This window comes from Halyomorpha halys, unplaced genomic scaffold, assembly GCF_000696795.3.
Source record: "Halyomorpha halys isolate HHAL.00 unplaced genomic scaffold, Hhal_1.1 Scaffold840.1, whole genome shotgun sequence".
In the NCBI taxonomy this organism is placed as follows: Eukaryota; Metazoa; Arthropoda; class Insecta; order Hemiptera; family Pentatomidae; genus Halyomorpha; species Halyomorpha halys.
The window spans coordinates 653514-660172 of record NW_027105349.1 but is presented as its reverse complement, the minus strand read 5'-3'; positions in this window follow the sequence as shown (position 1 = coordinate 660172).

The window sequence follows — 6659 nt, the reverse complement described above, 5'->3', positions numbered from 1 at the left end:
TGGACACCATAAAGACCCCTCTTCACGGTGAAAGTTTATAGACATTGAAACCACTGCCATGGTGTATATTGTACGAGAGTATGGTATAATAGTTGGCAGTCACTGTCACGTTAATTATTACATGTTCACCCCTTAAAAGTTAACTGTCGTATGTTATCAACTATCAGGCGATTGAGTTTGAAAAAATTGTTGTGTTCTGATTATTTTTATGGATAACTCACAACCGGTTCCATCTCCAGACCTGTTGATATCTAACGAGAGATTCGTCGTCAAAATCATCAACCTTTCCCGGATGCCAGGAATTCAGATTGTAGCCGTATTGTGCACCTCTTTACAATTCTCTCTTAGTGCTGTACGATGTGGCAATAAAATTGGATTTCAAAAATCTCGGATACTGGTTTATAAAAAAATATTTATGATCACTAACTAACATTTTAGGTCTATAAATTAAAAAAAAAAAAAAAAAAAAAGCGGGTTAAAAAGTATAAAATCGCAGATATCCCTTATCCGCGATAATAGTAAATTAAAGTAGTAATAAAAGTTCATTTTTAGTAAAAGGATGGGCCATGAATCAAAAATAAACCGAGAGCCATCATACTCTTCACTCGGTACTAACAATATATTGGCTTTAATTATAGCCGTGGAGGAGAAAAGAAGCTATCCCATTATCCTACAGCTGGATGGGGGCTCCTTTGAAGCAGGTGATTGGCAAAACAGAGAGCACATGAGATTGGTTCTCGGAAGGCAGGGTCCATGGCCACGCTCCTTAACTACCTATAGTATGATCAGGCACAATGGGAGGGAATCGCCCAGCAGAACAATCGCTAATCAATCAGGGGTACACCATATCTTCAGTTCTCAAACTTAGGAGGGCATGTTTCTGATCCAATTGTAGCCAGGATAAAACAAGTGTATTCTATTAGCAAGAGAATGACATCAGACATCATTGGGCGTATAATGGCAGATAAGTATTGCTACCTACACGATAAGTATTGGTACCGTCTTTAACCAACAGGGTACATCATAATTGACTTACTAGTTAAAATCATAAATTTACATTAATAAATTATATTACTGAATCCTCCCTAGTAATGTATTTTTTTAAATAAAAGTTTAGGGATTATTAATGACGTTTAATGTTCAACGTTGATCTTCAGAATCAACAATCTTATTAGTAGTTAAATTTTCCTTTTGATTTGAATCTATAGTTTTATATGTAGTCTTAAATTAAAATATTTTACAATTTACACAATATAAGTATTTTATCTTCACTATCAAACTCAACCTACATAAATATTTAAAACAGTGTGAACTAAATACTTAACCCATTCGAGACCAATTGCAATGCATTTCCGAGCCAAAAAGTCCGACTGCACACCGTGTGTACTATGATCTTGAATTGCAATTGTCAGTATGGAAGAAGCGGACCTTAGAACAAGACTGGTTTAAAACAAAAATTATCCTGGAAGTGTATAAAACTAAAATTTCATGTTGGATTATGTTTGGGCTATCCTTTCAAAGGTTGCTCCGTACAACAAAAGTAATCTTGTACTGATTCTTAAAAATTTATGTTTATTTAGATTCATATTCTTTTATTTTCATTAATTTAATTGTATCTATAATTAATAATGATAATAATAAAGGCCTAAAGAACCCGAAGGTTCGATGCCGATACCACCAAACGCTCTCTCCATACATCCTGCCAGTGATGCCCCTCCAAACCCAATTCCACTAAACCAGTTTTAACGCAATCCCCCCCCATCTACGTTTCGGTCTACCCCTCGGACGTTTACCCGTTGGTTCAGTGTTTATTAACATTTTACGGATCCGCTCGTTACTAAGCCATCTTACCTTCCACGCCCATCTTATACGCCGCAATGCTATAACTTGAATTATATTTACCGGGTGTAAGTCCCTTAATTAAGCGTTGTGTAATCTTCTAAATTCTCCCGTTAATCCATCCTTTTTCGGTCCGAATATTGTTCACAATACTTTATTTTCGAAAACCCTAAAACGCTTTTATCTATAATTATATTCTTTTCTTCATCACTGAACCTAAACTAAGGATTTCATGTTACCCGACTATTTTTGGAATAAATGTACAATTTAATAATGTGTTACTATTTCATTTTATATTGCAGGCCTGGTGTGCAATCCGTCCCTCGTAATAAAAACATTTGAAGGAGTTATCTGCACGTGCAATCATCTTATTTGTACAAAGGAACTTACAAAGCGACTCATTTCTATTCCAAACGTTTTTTAAAAAATGGCCAATATAAAGAAAATTTTTTTTTGGGATTCTTGGGATGGTCTCCGAAAATAGATGTTGTCTCGAATGGATTAAAGCAGTGTGTCATCGTATTATAAAATATTTTAATTTGAGACGAAATATATAATCATGGAAAAAATCATTAGAACAATATAACTACTGATAAGATTGTCGATCCTAAAGATGAGAGAAGAGATCCAAAACGTTGATGAAAAATATCGATAAAATAAAGACATAAATAGGAAGGATTTTTCACAAAAATGCCTAATTTTAGAAGAAAACTTCCAAGTGTGAAAAATATTTTATTATTAATTTTTATTTATTTAGTATTTCAAAAATAACAAACATTATTATATTTGTTTATTTTTATTAGAACATGCCAACAGTCTAAATATTGTTCACTAATAACCTCCTTGAGTAATTATTTAAGTATGACCACTTCGCTTTAGAGAAGTCTCTACTCCATATTATAACATGGAGGGATATTTTTTTTAAGAACGAAACAACAAGTAAGGAAGTAAAGGCAAAAATTAAATTGAGTAAGTATTACTCTAAATTCAGTTCTCAAAGATGACGACATTCCATGAGAATTGGAGCCTTCCCAGGCACAGACCGCTTCTTCAACTGCTTCATTTGTAATTGCGTCCATTCAAGTTGATATGTGTCATAACAGATTTTTCCCAATGTCTTGCAAAACAACGTTTGACTGACAAATGATATCGTGCGTTTCGCTAAACAAAATTATGGATCTGGATATCCGAGACGTCATCCTTGATGGGACTGAAGGAATAATATCCATAAAAGTAAAACTATTATGGATATTATTTCAAGTGTCATTAAATAGTTTTAAACACTTTTATCTTTAATGTTTCACCGCCATCTTCATCTTCTCTTAGATTCTCAGGGTTTTTCCATGAACTTTCAATCTGCAGTTTTCTACGGATTTGTGCGTTTCAGAGTCCAAAAAACGCATTTGGCCTGTCAGTATCTATTTCTAGTACACGTAGATCAGTTGCGTTGCTTTTTTTTTTTGCTTTTTTTTTTTAGAGTTTCAGCCCCCGATGCCTATGCTCTAAATCAGGCATCCTAAGAAAATGTGTTTTTCAAAAAGGCCGAGCGTTGATGACCCCAATGATTTTTTTAACTTTCCTCTTGAGTCTTCTCTAATAAAACTCTTTAACGTTTCATGAATAGTACATCCCCGAGAAAAAGCATAAACATGTTATGACAAAAATAATACATTTAAAATCATACACTCTATGAAAAAATTATTTAACTAATTGATTTCAAAACATCATATTACTTTAAATGATTAAATATATCAAAATGATTTTTGCACCATTTTATTACACTTTAAAATGATGACCATGAAACTTGGGAGTTGCCAACGAACCTTACAATTTGTATGCAAGCGTACGCAGAGTGGATGAGTGGAATACTGAGTATATTCCAGAATAAATCAATACATTCTACACTTTCTTTTATTATTTTTAAAACTCGTTTGAGGTATATTATATGAACACCCGGATAACAAAATCAGTATATTTCCGACAAAAAGACAGGAAACGAATTTATGAAAAAAAAAAATCAATTTTATTAGATCACAGCGCTAAAAGAATTTTATGAAAAATTCTATACTATAAAAAAAAATTAAAATATTTATAAAACCAGAAAGATATTGGGAAAAAAACGTATTACAACATTGAACCCATGTTTGTGTTTGTTGACACATACAAACATGGTCCTCCCTGACCAAGTGGTGTAGAAAGTCATGTCAGTCATCAGATAGATTTAGAATTTTGCCGCAATAATGATATCAAAGCATTTATTTTCCTCTTCCTCTGATACGCTTGAACTTGTGAAAAGTCTGGTGCCATTTTTGATAAAAAAAAAAATTATTCGTCAGGGCTAAAAAAGATACAAACACTATAGTTACAAAAAGGAAAAAACATAAGAGTAAAATAATAATACCCCTGTTATTTTACTCTTATGTTTTTTCCTTTTTGTAACTATAGTGTTTGTATCTTTTTTAGCCCTGACGAAGCCCTGCAACGTGGGGCGAAACGTTGGCTCAATAAAATAGTATAATTCTACTATTTGAGTTTTTTTTTACCGCACCCGGACCATATTCCATTCATCTATACACACGGTCAATCAATAATCTTCCAGAATATAATTAATATTATTATAAATAAAACTATAACTATCTGAATTACACGGAGTGCCTAAATATAGACATGTAATGTCCCCTCTTCTAAATAATTTGAAACCTCAAGGAGTAGGGAGATTTGAGGACTCACTTCAAACAGCAAAAATTGAGGTAAAACATGCTCAATGAGTTTATTATACCCAAAATACTTTATAAACGCAATTGAGAGAAGTAAATTTTATAAACCTCCAGGTAAGGGGAATCTTGGAAAAAAGGCTGAGAAATTTAAAAATTTTCCCCTTCTAATGAACTATTGTACTCACTTATCCTTTCAAAAGCTATATTTAATCGGACTAATGTAGTTGATGCACCTCATTGTGAGGCAGCTGTATAAGGTAATAAAGTCCATATGACAGATCAACTCTTCAGCTAGTTCAGGAATGATAAAACGGGATTCCAAAGGAAAAGGTAGATGTTTCATAACTGTAGAAAGGAGTGAAAAAAAAACTTAGGAACGATCGCCCGGGATTGAAAACAACCCCCGTCGAGTTCTAGGCAGCTAGCGAATCCAGGTCATGTGTTCGATTGAAGAACGATGAAGAGGAAAAGAAAAAGATCACGGTTCTGTATTACCAAGCTAACGGTAGTCGCTATACCCTCCAAGGGGTTGGGCTCGTAGGATATTTCGGAAGATGAATCCTATATCAGTGAACAAGTGAGAGCAAAATGTAACAACCTAGCGTAAAAATGACGAAACTTTCTGGAGTGTAGTAATTCCTAAATACATCCAGAGGCATAACAATCATGAATGGTTTAACGCCTATTGGGATCTTTCGAAATTTTTTGCTATAAATCCGCAGGGAATTGGGACATCACAGTATAATTTCAAACACATTAATAGTAAAATGATATTTTCACTCTCCATTTCCAAAAGAACGAACAACAAGTATCTATCAATGGACAAGGACATTTACAAAAGAAAAACGTTTACAAATAACAAAGCCAGGATAACATATTAATATGTATATAAAAAAAAAAAAAGAAAAAGAAAAAACTTTGAAGAAAAAACATAAACAAGCCAGAGCCCAGGAAAGTTTCAAAGTACAATAAATCAATCTTATAGCTGATTGGCCCGAGTCTTCCAAGAAGTAAATTTCCCATTCACTTCTCACCTCTTTTAATTTTTATATACTATGGAAAAACAAACATCATGGCAAAAAATGCCAAAAATCCAACTCTTACTTTAAACATGAATATCGTCAATATAAAAAGAATTTTTTTACAACACAAATATAGATTGCTTTGTAGTGCGTTTAGAACATGATGAAAATCAATAAAACTAAAATAAAATTTTACAAAATTGTTTAAGATATAAAAAATTAAAAACATACTTTTTAACTCATAAAAATATTTGAGATAAAAATTAAAATTTTTATAAAGGAAATAAAAAATGTACAGTAGGAATAAAATATAACCCATTCTATCTAATTTTCATAATTAAAAAAATATCCTATTAAAACAAAAATTACTCAACTATTTTTGTTTCTATCACCAAATACAATATTTTGAATGGCATATAGTGTTCTTATAACAACAAAATTGAAGCAAAAATATTCAGACTAATGGCCCACCGGGCCCCCTAACTCTTGTGATTAATAAATTATAACAAATAAAAAATGAATCAAGAAGTACAATAATATCGAGAAAGATTGAGCACCTTACCATTGATGTCAACAGAAACTGATGCATTTACAAAAAATTGACTACAAAGCAATAATTCATGATTTTTCTAATAAAAATCAAGAAAAGTATTTATAGTAATTTTTTTTTTAAAGTTTCTCACATTTCAAATATTAAGTAAATAATGATTTATAACCCAAAGTTATTCAGAGAATAATTTGCAGGGCTTCCAATTCCTAAAGTACCTTGAGAATCCCCCCCCCCCCCCAGGTCAAGCTTGTGCTGAACAAAACTCAATAAATATTGAAATGTCATATAGCAAACATGATTGTGAAAATATTAATATGATATATGAAACATTTAACAATCCTTACATTATATACCTCAGATTATAAAATTTGTAGAATTAATTATAGTTATTATTAATATTGACTTAAATATTAAATTTTTCTGAAATAATTCATTTAAATTCTATAGCTAATTGGGCCTATTTTCAATCTGCTATTGCATGTTTTCAAAAGTGCTATCTCTCACTTGCATTTTCCACCAAAAGTGGATCAC